A 13903-nucleotide genomic window follows, 5' to 3' on the forward strand; every position below is an offset into this window, starting at 1 on the left:
CTGCAGACAGTTATAGAGATGATTAATAGGACACAGTGTTTACAATGGTTGATGTTATGCATCAGCTTGGCTGAGCCACCGAGTGCCCAGATATCTGGTCAAATATTATTCTGGGTGTTTCTGTGAGGGTTATTTTTGGATGAGATTAACATTGAAATTGGTGGACATTGAATAAAGCAGATTGCCCTCCGTAATGTGAGTGGGACCGATTGAATCAGTTGAAGGCCTGAAGAGAACAAAAAGACCAGCTTTCCTTGAGCAAGGGAGAATTCTCCTGCAGACCACCTTTGGATTTCGTCTGCAACATGGACTCTTCCTGGTTCTGTAGCAGGTGGCCTTTGGACTTGAACTGGAAATTGGCTCCCACGGGCCTCCAGCCTCCCGGCCCAACCTGCAGAGGCTGGACTTGTCAAGTGAGAATCTGTTCCTCACCTTTTCCAGCTGCTAGAGGCCACCTGCTTTCCTTGGCTCGTGGCCCTATTCCAACATTGGCATCACTCCTCTGCTTCCATTGTCACAGCTCCTTCTCTGACTCTGACTCTCCTGTATCCGTCTTTCCCTGCAATTCTATTGGGCCCATCTGGATAATCCAGGATAATCTCCCCATCTGACAATCTTTAACTCAATTACATATCTGCTGGGGGACTCTGCAAAGTCCCTTTGGCTATTTTGACTATATAAGGTAACACAGTCACGGGTCGTCTGGGGCTTAGGACGTAGGTGCCACCAGGGGCCAGGGTCTGTATTAAACCACAGACACATGAGTGAAACCAGCAGAGACACTAGATGTGGATGAGGGAGTCCAGAATGGATGGCTGAGAAAGAAAACAGCGAGTTATCAGTTGTGGCCTTGCAACCAGTTGCAGAAACTTCTTATCTTTTGTTCCAGTAGCTTCCCCTTCTAGGGGGGGAAGGAGAGGTACACAGGAATCCTGGAGGAGCTGCCCCCAGACATTTATGGAAGTGGACTGGAGCAGCTTTGCCACTTGCCAATTTATGGCTTCCAGCACCAAATCCAACTTCCTTTGCCCTGCTTTGTGCTTGGACCCAACAGCATGGACTCCCATTTACTAAGGCTGATCCAGCTACTGCTACCAATAGATGTCCAACCAAAGACACGAACAGGGAGCCCTTGACATGTCACTAACTCCCCGTGGTGAGGCGGGTGGTCTGTGCAGAAAAGAGTTAACATAGCAGGCTTGACTGCTACGCTTTGGGAAACCTGCCCTTGGTTGGCATCTGGAAACTTAGATTTCAGGAAGCCTCTGAAACCAGGAGTGGCTTGTTATGCTTAAGCTGTACAAATAATATGGTTTATGCTGAAAATCTGCTTTCCTTCGGGGATTCTGGAATACTTGCCAGGCAGAGGCTGCCTATGTGTTCAGCCCCAGTAAACACCCTGGGGGCTGAGTCTCACTGAGCTTTCATCATAGACATTTCACATATGTTGTCACGACTTGTTGCTGGGGGATTACGCTCGATTCCACCTGGAGAGGACCCTTGGAGTCTCGTGACTGTTTGCCCCCAGACTTTGCCCCATGCACCTTTCCCCTTGGCTGAGTTTGCTCTGTCTCCCTCGCTGTAATAAATCATAGCTGAGTAGGTCTGCTGAGTCCTGTGAATCCCGTGACTCACTGAGAGTGGGTGTGGTCTCGGAGGGGCCCTAGACCGGGGCCCCATCAGCCGCTCATTGCAGGGCAATCACATCGGACTTTTTCCATCATGAAAGGGACAGAGATTTGTCCTTGCTGGAACAGATCCATCTTCTGGGCGTGGTTTGGCTTCACTGTCATACTTGAACTCACAGGATGCCTTATCCGGGGGTGCCCGCAGAGCACTGGGTCTGATCAAGGAGTTCCACAGCAAAGGGAATGCAGCAGTGGGTTCATGCTTGTGGAATTATTTGGTCTTACCATGTACCGCGTCACCCAGAAGCAGCTGGCCTAATTGAAAATGGCTTACTAAAGACTCAGCTGCAGAGCCGTAGAGGAGACAAAACCTGTAAGGGTGGGGTTCGGTCTTTAAGAATGCAGTATACGCTTTGAATGAGAGACCATTATATGCTGTAGTCTCCCCTGTATCCTAAATCACAGGTCTGGGAATCATGGGATAGGAGTATGAGTGGCTCTTTTACTATTTATTTTGAGTTTTTCTTCCTGTAACTTTGAACTCATTGATTTTTAAATATTTAATGTTATTTTGCTACACTGTTACCCGTTGTGATGCTCACAGTTTCCCAGCTTTGGCGTCTTCAGATGTGCGTCTAAGTCCTTTGGCTGCGTTCATAGTATTCTTTGACAGTTTGTTTTTTTTTTTTACCGTCTGGTGTGACAAGATACCCAGGCTCCTTTTGTTCATTTCCCACCCCAGACCAAGAATCAGCCATTTCACCAAAGAGCCCTGGTTCTATTCAGTGGGAAACAGTATTTACAGACCACTGTCTGGGTGCTGGTGAATGTGGGAGCTACTTATAGCAACTGGTTTAGCCATTGTGACACCATCTTTTAAAACTTCAGTAAATGAAAATGTGGTATTAGCTCATCAATAGACTAATAATCAGTGGAACTGAAGTCTGGAAACAGATTCTGTATAGACACAGACAGTCCCAAAACACAGAACTGTAAATCTGTCATAAAGAGAGCCATTGGAATGCTTGAAGAAAAGAAGAAATGACATTGGAAAAACGGGCTACTTACTCAGAAAGAACCCCCACATCATGGCATGTGTAAGTAAGTTCCGAAACATAAAAATGTCAACGGAAAAAGCAAAATACGTGAAAATGTTTTATAACTTTTGGCTAGGGAAGAAATTTCTAATCAAGATGGAAATCCTAAAAACCACAAAGGGAAATGAAAATTTTACAACGAAAGATAACATAAGCAAGTTGGAACAAGCTAGAAGAAAATAATTTTAACATGTAAGACAAATAATTTCTAGCCATACTATAGAAAGTTCTCCTAAAAAATAGTAAGAAAAATTCTAACAGTCCAATTGGAAAAGGATACTAGTAGGCAATTCACCAAAGAAAAAACAAATGATCAATAAATTTATGAAAGCTGCTCAGCCTCAGAAGAACAGAAACATGCAAATTAAAATGAGAAAAAATTTTGCCCATTTTATGTCAAAATTTTGCCATTATTTGGTATTAATGGGGATCTGAGGGAAACAAGTGTTTTATTTACTCTTTTTGAGAATACCGTTAAGAGCTATTATTTTATTTTTTTAACCAGACCGAGAATTCTTTGTTATTGTTGTTTATTTGGGGATGGTTCGGTGTACTATTTTCTTTATTTAATTTTTTTAGAGGGGGTCCTGGGGATTGAGCCTGGGGCCTCTGTCATGCTAAACATGAACTAGACCATTTGAGCTATACCGTTCCCCTTCCCCCATTGACCTCTTTTAAAATAAAATTTGGCAACAGCTACTGAAAAATGTGCAATTTTGCCTTTTGACCCAGCAAACACACGTTGAGGAATCCATCACACAAAATTACACATTCGTGCCAAAATACGTTCACTAATATGTTCATTGTTACATTATTTATAGTAGCAAAAAATTGGAAACAATATAATACAAATTATTACTGAAAGTGGTTCTGATATTTCCCTCTATATTATGGCACTCTTTGAAGATGTCAAAGAGAAAATATATGTCAATATGGAAGTGATTTCCAAGAACCTTATTATGTGCAAAAAACAAGTTACAGAATAATATCATAAACTGATCTTATTTGTGTAGTCCCTCCTGCAGTATATAAAGTGTGCATTGTATGTGTAAAACACGTAAGAAAAAGGCGTGAAGTATACATATATAATTGTGAACAGTGACTTTTCTCTCCAAGAAGAATGAAATTGGGACAAGGTAAAAGGAGGCTCTCACTTTTTACTTTATGTATCTCTATTATTAGATTTTTTTCTTTTGACACGATTACTAAGAGGAAATATATTAAATATTGAAATAGTTGTTTTCAGGTGATGGGTCTAAAATGATTTTTCTCTCATCTTTCTATTTTTCTGTATTTTCCAAATTTTATACAATGAGCTAGTATTTATTACATAATGGGGACACTTTTATTAAAATGATGATACTACCTTAGAAACATGCTAATTGGAAGAAGCCAATCATACAAGACATATATTATAGGATTCCATTTGTATGAAATGTCCAGCATAGGCAAATACACAAAATAGATGAGAAGTTGTTTAGGGCTCCGGTGGTGTGGAGTGGGGAGGTACGTTGAGAGTAACTGCTACGGGGTACAGGAATTTCTTTTTTGAGGTGACAAAAATATTCTAAAACTGACTTTGGTGATGGTTGCACTTTGAGTACACTAAAAACTATTTAACTGTGTGTCTTAAATGAGTATTTTATGGTATATGAAGTGTATGTCAATAAAGCTGTTGCCAAAAAATCTTTTAAAAAACAATGCTGATGGTCATTTTATATATAAGTGACTAAGAAGTCCAGTCCTTTGACCTACAGTCCTTACCGCACAGGCACGAGCACTCACTGTTCCTGGTGCCAACATCCCAGCGCTGCTGTGCAGACATGATGGCCTGTGCTGATTTGAGCCCCTGTCCATCTGCTCAGAGGCTGCTGGTGACTGCCAGCAATCGCCAAGAGCTGTGTCATCTTCTGATTGTCCTACTAAAGCATTCTTCCCTGACTCTTAAGAATCAGACCATTTCAACAAATGCTGGAGAGGCTGTGGAGAAAAGGGAACTCTCCTTCACTGCTCGTGGGAATGCAGTTTGGGGCAGCCCCTGTGGAAAACAGTAGGGAGATTCCTCAAAAGACTAGGAATAGTCTTACCATATGACCCAGGAATCCCACTCCTGGGCTTATATCCAGAAGGAACCCTACTTCACAATGACACCTGCACCCCAATGTTCATAGCAGCACTATTTACAATAGCCAAGACATGGAAACAGCCTAAATGTCCATCAACAGATGACTGGATAAAGAAGAAGTGGTATATTTATACAATGAAATACTATTCAGCCAGAAAAATGACAACATCACGCCATCTGCAGCAACATAGATGTCCCTGGAGAATGTCATTCTAAGTGAAGTAAGCCAGAAAGAGAAAGAAAAATACCATATGAGATCGCTCATAGACAGAATACAAACTTGTGGCTGCCAGGGGGACGGAGGGTGGGAAGGGATAGACTGGGATTTCAAAATTGTAGAGTAGATAAACAAGATTGTACTGTGTAGCACAGGGAAATATATACAGGATCTTGTGGTGGCTCACAGCAGAAGAGAATGTGACAATGAATATATATATGTTCAAGTATAACTGAAAAATTGTGCTATACACTGGAATTTGACACAACATTGTACAATGACTAAAACTCAATTAAAAAAAGTAAAAAAAAAAAAAAGACAACATAATGCCATTTGCAGCAACATGGATGTCCCTGGAGAATGTCATTCTAAGTGAAGTAAGCCAGAAAGAGAAAGAAAAATACTGTATGAGATCGCTTATATGTGATATCTAAAAAAAAAAAAAAAACATAAATACAAAACAGAAACAGACTCAGAGACATACAATGCAAACTTGAGGTTGCCAAAGGGGAGGAGGGTGGGAAGGGGCCGACTGGGATTTCAAAATTTGTAGATACTGACAGGCATATGCAGAATAGATAAACAAGATTATACTGTATAGCACAGGGAAATATACACAAGATCTTGTGGTAGCTCACAGAAAACAAAAGGTGACAATGAATATATGTTCATGTATAACTGGAAAATTATGCTTTACACTGGAAATTGACAGAACATTGTAAAATGACTGTAACTCAATAAAAAAAAGTTAAAAAAAAAAAAAAAGAAAATCCAGAACACAGAAAGGTAGCCACACCTTTTTCCCAGACGAGGTACACAGGTTGGTCTTCTGGGAAGGAATCCGTCACCTCTCTTCCTCCCCCACACCCCCGTCACTTTAAGGTTACTGCTTAAACTTTGGTTTTAAACCTGAGATGAGATCCCCAGAACAGTGGCAATGACTGGACTTTCCCAGGCTGCTTGGCATTCCCCCTGGTCCTGTGCCAAAGTCTCTTTCTGATTCTGGATGATTCCAGCCGAACCCTTGGTGCAACCCCTTTCTCATCTCCCAGACCTGTAACCTGTCTCTCCGCAAGCCCACATGCAGACTCTCCCTGAATGCTCTGGCAGGCGCTGGTGGTCTCACTCCAGCCCATCTGTTTCACCCAGTAACAAATACCGCAGGAGCATTCGGGGAGAAAAGACTCAACTGAGACTTAGTTAGCAGGAACCCTAGTCCGTGGGAGGTGAGAAACCACATTTTGCTGCCCACAAACACTTTGGCCAAGGTGAGCCGGAGAGATCTCCCCAGTTCCCAGTTTCAATAGCTCTGCAGCAGAAGACACAGAAATGTGTCCACACAGACCCCCTGGCACACACACTCCCCTTCTCCCCTCCTCACCCGGACACACTCGCGCACGCACACGAGGCAGGGATCACAAAAGGCACTCACAGGATCTCCAGATCGCGCAGCGCTCGGAAGGCTCCATCTTCAATGCAGCCAATGCAATGGTTGTCCAGCTGCCTGCAGGAAAGCAAGGGGAGAGCATGAAGGCTGCACAGGGCAGCACCAAGGAGCCAGCTGGCCACGGTCCCCCGAGCACCCGGCTCTGCTTGTCCCCGCCAGGAGCTCGTGTAGAGCCAGCCTGCCTGCCACGCTGCTCGCCTCTCTGCCCTGACTGTCTGGGGGAGCCACACAGACGAGCGCTCCTAAGGCTGTCAGGTCTCAGTAAGTATTAATTGTGTTTTTGGAGGGGGGGGCAGAAGAGAGTCATTTCATTACATTAGGACATCGAATTCATTACAAGCTGTTACCATCATGCCACTGAAACAATTTCTTTCAAGCTAAAGGCCTGTACATCATTGGAGGTCCCTGCTCTGCCCTCTGTGACCTCCCAGAATGCTTCTTTCCCCCGTCTCTCTGGCTCCCTGGCTCCCTTTTACTGGAGGTTGCAGCCTTCTACTCTGACACAGTGCTAAATCGCAAGGCTTTACCTGCCAAGAGCAGCGAGGGTGCATGGGGAATATACCAATTCCAAATTAGACTCAACTAATCTAATTTTATAGTCTTTTTATTACTCTAAGCACCAAATGTCTGTGGTGGCTTGATGCCTCTGTGCTTTGTTTTGGGGCCTGTCTGGTAGGTCATTCTACTGAAGCATTTTCTGACTAAATACCGATTCCTTCGAACTGCACCAACCAGCATCAACATTAAGGAGATTCACTGATGGAAGCGTTTCCGATGGGGGGCGGGGAGTATCGTTATGGCCTTAAAGATGTACCACTTAAATTTAAATTAGGAAGAATTAAATGCACCTCTTTTGGGGCTTTTTTCCCACTTATTGCCCTTTCCGTCTTTTGAGCATGAAGAGCATGCTTTTTTTGTTTGTTTGTTTGTTTTTAAGATGCCTTAACGGATGTACATTCTAGCTGGGACCTGGGTTTATCTTAGTTAAGGGATAACAGACAAGACACCATTATCTCAAATCCAAATATGCCTGTGTAGGTCTGGAGATTTACTGTGACCACACTCCAACTTAAATATCATCTATTATAAGTATATAACTTCTTTAATTAAAAAAAGATGTTACACAGAAAATGGTTATTATCACTAGACTGTTATATTTTTTGTGTGGAACACACCACACAGTCTTTGAGGGAACCGGCCAAAAGAAGTGTGGCTGAACTGAAAAGCTCCCTCCTAGATTCCTTGATCTTCTGTCTCAGACAAAAATCAGCCCGTCGCAGGTGGGAGGCTCTCCTGACCCTGGAATCTTCATTTGAAACTTGGGCTCATCTATTCTAAGACAACTGTCTGTGGAAGATGTGTCAAAGCTGCCTTTGGTAGCCCTCTTGGAGCATTTTATAGCCTGCTGAAGGGAGGTGAAATTACAATTAAAATCTTATTATCATTGAAAAAATATATAGATGCAGGATTGCACAAAGATGCGAGAATGGAACCTGCACAATCAGACTGACGGAGTGCATCGCCGCAGAAGGGCTCTGCCACGGTCTTGTGGGGGGTGAATCGTCTCAAAAAACGCTGACGATGCAACACATTAGACCTTTAGGATGAAAGGATAAGCAGGAAATGGGTGTCTTGAGAAGCAGAAGCACTCTGCAGGTTGCCGGGTTCTGTGTCTAGTGTTCAGAGGTCTTGCTGAAGCCAGCTCACACGGACCTCAGCATTCCTGCTGCCCCGCATTCTTCCGGAGCCTCTCCCAATGTGAGTTTATGGAGCACCCTTTTTGTAGATTTCCCATAAGTGTTGGGGCCACCCACACCCCGCAACGGCTCTATGCAGGCAGCCTAGTCCTAGTGCCCAACTTCCAGATTTATCATCATTTTAAGGCCCAATGAATCAACAACTCCTGCCCCACGCCAAGGCCACCAAGCCTCACCAAGCAGAAGTGCAGTGGAGCTGGCTTTGGGCTCCAAGAAATTGTCCAATGATCGTGCTGAATTTGGCAAAAATGGCATCATCCACCTAAGTAGAAAAGTACCTAAACCACCAAATTGGGAAGTGTGGGGCAGCGAGCAGAGGCGGCAGCTAGTGGCCTATCTGTTGCTGTGCAGACACTCAGAGAGGCCCTGGCTATTAAAATACTATTGATTTGCTAGACGTGTGAAGCATTTTCTATTCCTCTTCTTTATGAGAGCAGCGGAAACCAAACAGGAAGTTCTAAACGTACAAAAGTTTACGTGGAAAGAATGCAATTTGCAGGGGAGAAGAAACTCGGAAGAGAAAAAATGAGGTGGTACAAAGAAACTTACTAACTACTACATATAACAGAGATAAACAACAAGGTCCTACTGCACACCACAGGGAACTGCATTCGATCCCTTGTAACAGCCTATAATGAAAAAGAATATGAATAGGAACATGTATATATGTATGTGTAACTGAATCACTAAGCCGTACACCAGAAATTAAGACCTTGTAAACCAACTATAGTTCAACTTGAAAAGAAAAGATAATAGGAATTTTTTAAAAGGGTAGGGAGAAAGGAGATGAGCAAAAGATAAAAAAAAAATCCACTACTCGGTGTCCCACCAGGGTTCAGAGAGGGTCTCACATGAAGACGCTTTTACCAGATTCCGTAGTGGAGATGTTTTTAGAGGACCTCCTTCCTGAGGATTACCTTTTGCTGAGCTCTTGGTATGTCCCCCTGCATCACTCTCAGTTCCTTGTTCATCTGCATCTTCCAAAGAAAGGGCTGCATGACAAAATCCTGATGTAGAGCTTCAATGTCACTGCTGCTCTGTCTGTAAGAAACATCTGTTGAAATAAATGTCATCTCTAGCATGACCACACAAATACACGAAAATATAAAACACTAATGTCATCTCTTAGCCCACCAGAAATGGTGAACAAGGCTGTGGGACAATATGATGAGATAAAGACAGAGTGAAACACACACCTCGGCAGCACATGGCACAGCCCACCAGCATGAAATCACAGCAGGCGCTAACCCCTGTCAGCAGGCGGACACGTGTCCTGACGTGGTCGTTGTAAGCTCTCACTCCACTAGTTACTGTCTCTTCCCACCATCCATAATCAGTCTTTGCACTGGATAAAACTACTCCTGAATTTCTCAGAGTCACATTATTTTGCAAGGATTCTGTCTCTCCTCTGCCTCTCTTTCTCTCTCTCTCTGCCTCCCAATCCCACTAAGCATCTCATCTTCTGTGTTTCTTCCACTGACGTTCACTCTAAGCGTTGCCATCCAATATGTGTTCCAATATCCTGCTAAAGCTGCTGTAACAAAAAAAGTAATTTCCTAGTGGCCAAATCCAGCCTTTAAATTTCTTCCACTGTTATAATGTTCTTCACTCTGTGAGACATCTGACACGGCCCCTTCCCTCGGAACTGTTTCTCCCATAAGCGCCCTCCTCTCCCCACCACTCTGATGGATACTTCTCCATCTTTTATGGTACATTGCTCACCTCAGGACTCCATCTTTAGCCCTCTTTTAAAAACCTCTCTTTTTAGGGGGGAAGAGCTGGATAATTTCATCAAGATCCTTTGCTTAATTATTACCCATATGCATGTGATTTGCAGATCTATGTCTTTTGTCCTTAATTCTTTTCTGAATATTAAACTCCCAAATAGACATTCAGACTGGTCTATATGTAAATCACATCTAACACAACCTCAAATGAATTAATTATATTCCCCAACAAAACCAGTTCTACTCCCAGGATCTGCTGTTTTGTCTGTGGCATGATTACTCACCCAGTCATCCACAATAGAAAACCTGATGTCACTGTTCACTCGTCCTTTCCTATTAAACTCCTCCTCTTCCCACCAAGAAATAAACTGTGGAAGAAAGAATTCAAAGGATCTAATGGCAATAATGATCTAAGATTTTGATAAGTATTTTCTTAACTCATTTTGTAACTTTCATTACTAACAGTGGAATTTTCAAAGTTGGAGAAAAGAATAAAAGTGTCATAGAACAGTGGGGAAAAAAGGAGAAAAACAAAGTGACCAGTCTCCTTTTCTCTTGATACCCATGACCAAGTGATTAATACCTAAAAAGAAAATAGTATATACAGCCTCCTCTTCCTCTATATAATCTGTAAGTTGTGTAGTATAAAATTCTGAGGGACAATTTTCAACTCTAAATGTAAGAAGTAGCCAAGTCCTACATATGACTATGTAAGAATGCCTTACAACGGGCTATCTTTCTAACTAATGCTTCAGGTTGTAATAGAGGAGAACAAATCTGACACCATTATTAGCTCTGTTCCTGTGGCTTTAACCCTGTGCCCTGTCTTCTAGGCTCAGTCTTGCCAGCTCTGCACATTTTGTGAAACAATGTTGCCTTTAGCCTGAAATACACAGTAGAGCCAATTCTCAGGGCTCTGACCTTTAAGGATGTCAGCACTTCTACACTTACATAGAGATGGCAAGCTGCAAAATAGAAAATAACCTTTGTTTTGTTGGAGGTTTACAGGGACACCATGGCCCGACACACATGGACAGCTGCAGGAACAAAGAATTCCTGCAGCAAGAAGTTTGCACCTACCAACCACAACGCCACCTCTGGTTGTGTATGTGTGTGTGTGTGTGTGTGTAAAAGGAGACTGTACTCTGACTGGAGCAGGATGGTTCAAGACATTAGTTGGCCATCCTCTCGGTCTGCCAGCTTTCTGAATAAAGTCGCTATTCCTTGTCCCAACACTTCGTCTCCTGATTTATTGACCTGTTGTGTGGTGAGCAGACTAAGTTTGGACTCATTAACAAGGTCACCACTGCTATTTGAAGCATGCCCAAAAAGGAATAGAGTTGCTTAAATAAACTAAAAACAAAAAAGTAGGGAATATCATCAGAGCAGAATCACTAATTAAGTGGCAGGGATATTCAGCAGGACTTGAGGGAACAGAGCTTCCCTGCCCCTAAACCATCGATCAGACTCGGAGTAGCCTGACTGAAGGAGAGAACTGATTTTATGAAGAAAGGAAAAAGGCACAAAGTGATTTTTCTCCTCTACAGAAATACCAGGAGGTGTAACTATCGCTTAGTATGGATAAAGGAAATGATCCCAATGGTAAACAGCACAGCAGTACTGAACACTCAACCTAATGCAACAGCTGAGAGGTGTCAGAAAGAAGGGCTTCTGGCTTAAAGCAACAGCAGAGCAAACATGCAGAAAAGCAAATGACCTAAAAGTCAGAAATCAGAAATGGAACACAGAGAGGCATCACGGCTGCTTAGACGACAGAGCAGGAGGAAGGTATGTTTCTACTAATTTGAGTCACTAACCCAACGGATATTAAAAATCATTCCAGGCACATGTATGTTGAATTTATTCATGCACTTCATAGAGAGAAAAGTAAAGGGCTGACTTCTCTGCCTTTTATATTGAAAAGAGAAGATACTGTGCAATTATTTTGTATCTTACTACAAGTAAAACCCTTCCTATTTTTTTCCAACATTGCACCATGAGAAGTGTCAAATCCCACTGTGCAGAGGCAAGGCTCCCAGTGTGGAGAATGCTGTCACACCCAGTGACTGCGCTAGTCACACGGACACAACACAGAACAGCACTTGCCCTGAGACAGTAGACAACAAACAAAAGGCTAGATCTGGCCCTCATTTTACAGTCACCAACTGTTTAAGGACAATAAAAAACAAAGAATTTCATGATTAATATATAAAAAGATAATCTTTGACAACATAGATTTGCAGTCGCCCCCGACCCCTGACCACACCGGGCCCACCTCCCGGGAGCTGGTCGACATGGAGATGTGCAACCCATGAACCTGGGGTAGCAGAGGCCGCCCCCAGGCCAGGCCGCGCGGGAGATGGGAGCAAAGCCATAGGCTGGACCAGGGCAGCGCCCTCTTCTCCCGCCACCCCCGCCGACGCCGCCTCAGCTGCCGCCGCTGCAGTCTCCCTGCTGCTCCCTGACCGAACCGCGCAGGCCTCCAGGAAGGAGGCTGACCTCAACACGTGAGTCCTGCAAACCTGGGGCACCGGACGCTGCCCCCAAGCCAGGCCGCTGGCGAGATGGGAGTCAATGCGACGGCTTGCACAGGGCAGCCTCACTCCCGACACCCCACCGCCGCCCTGGGCCCTGACCCAAACATGCCAGCCTCCTGGGAGCCGCCTGACCTAAAGACGTGGGTCCAGTCAAACTGCGGCGGCAGAGGCCACCCCCAGGTCACGCTGTGGGGGAGATGGGAACAAACGCATGGCTCCCAAGGGGCAGCCCCCTCCTCCCGCATGCAGCGCGGGAAGGCCACGCAAGGCCTGAGGGCCAGTCTCGGCTGGTCCGGGGCCGTCCATCGCCCTCCCATCTCCCGGGGCTCCCCCCGCTTTGCCAAAGCCGCCTATGAGCGGCGGCCAGGAAAGCCGCGGGGTTCAGCCAATACTAATGGGGGGTAGGCACCCCAACCAGGGCGGGGGGCCCCGGGACCCGCCTCAGGGTCCCAACCTGGACGCGCGGCCTGGACCCCACCGACGCACCCCTCCCCCCCCCGCGCCTCCCCAACTGCACAGCCCAGGCCTCACCCGCCGACTCCCCGACCTGCGCGCCCCCACCAGCGCCCCCTTACCTGGCTCGCGACGGCAGCACAGGCGACAGCAAGCGGCGGGAGGCCGAGACCCCAGGCAGCCTTCCTCCTCTGGGAGCTGGTCCAGGAGCACCCAGCTCCCGCCCAGCTTCCTCACGTTCTGTGCGCGCCCCAGCGCCCCGGCGCCCCGGCGCCCGTGCGCGCGCGCGCACGCGCAGCTTTGAGCGCCCCTCCCCCTCCCGCCTGCCTGACAGCAGCATGGAGGCTTGGCTGGGACTTCAGCAGTAGGGATGCTGCGAGTGGGGCCGGGCGGTGGGCCGGTGGAGCTTGGGGCGGTGGGGCAGTGGGGCGAGCCCTGCCCGCGGCCAGGGCTGGCCGGGTCCCCAACCCCAACGCCCCCCCACGCCCTCCTTCAGTGTCCTGGCCCCCAGGTAGGACCACCACGGACCCAGGGCCAGGCCACGCCCCACCAGCCCCACTACCCCTGCTTGCCGATCCCCACCCAGTCAATGCCTCCCCACCCCCTGCCACGCCCGGTCCCCGATCCACTGCACCCCCGACACAAAGCTGCTTCTCCTCACACCCAAGTCCCGCCCCAGGTCTGCGCCCCACTAGGTCCTACGCCACAGCCCCTGTAAACCGCGCTCACCCCTCGTGCCTCACCCCAGGTCCCCCCACCGTCCGGAGATACTCCCCTAACCCTTCACCTCGGAATGACCCCCCCACCCCTCAGCCGGGTCACTTCTGCTCCCAGCAACCCCTCCCCCTCAGCCTGTCCGCCCTCACCGCCAGATCGCCCCACACCCAGAGTGCACCCCTACCCCAGATGACCCCA

At 46.2% G+C, this 13903-nt stretch overlaps 1 long non-coding RNA gene across 1 annotated transcript; it reads right to left on the minus strand.

The window, feature by feature from the left end:
- Window positions 1–3597: 3597 nt before the first annotated feature.
- On the minus strand, window positions 3598–13244 carry LOC140691103 (uncharacterized). The gene is made up of 5 exons (XR_012066570.1): window positions 13111–13244; window positions 10283–10366; window positions 9189–9312; window positions 6500–6571; window positions 3598–5435 (listed from the first exon to the last, which is right to left on the minus strand). It is a non-coding gene; the product is annotated as an uncharacterized lncRNA (long non-coding RNA).
- Window positions 13245–13903: the final 659 nt, after the last annotated feature.

Source organism: Vicugna pacos, chromosome 33, assembly GCF_048564905.1.
Source record: "Vicugna pacos chromosome 33, VicPac4, whole genome shotgun sequence".
NCBI classification, from domain to species: domain Eukaryota; kingdom Metazoa; phylum Chordata; class Mammalia; order Artiodactyla; family Camelidae; genus Vicugna; species Vicugna pacos.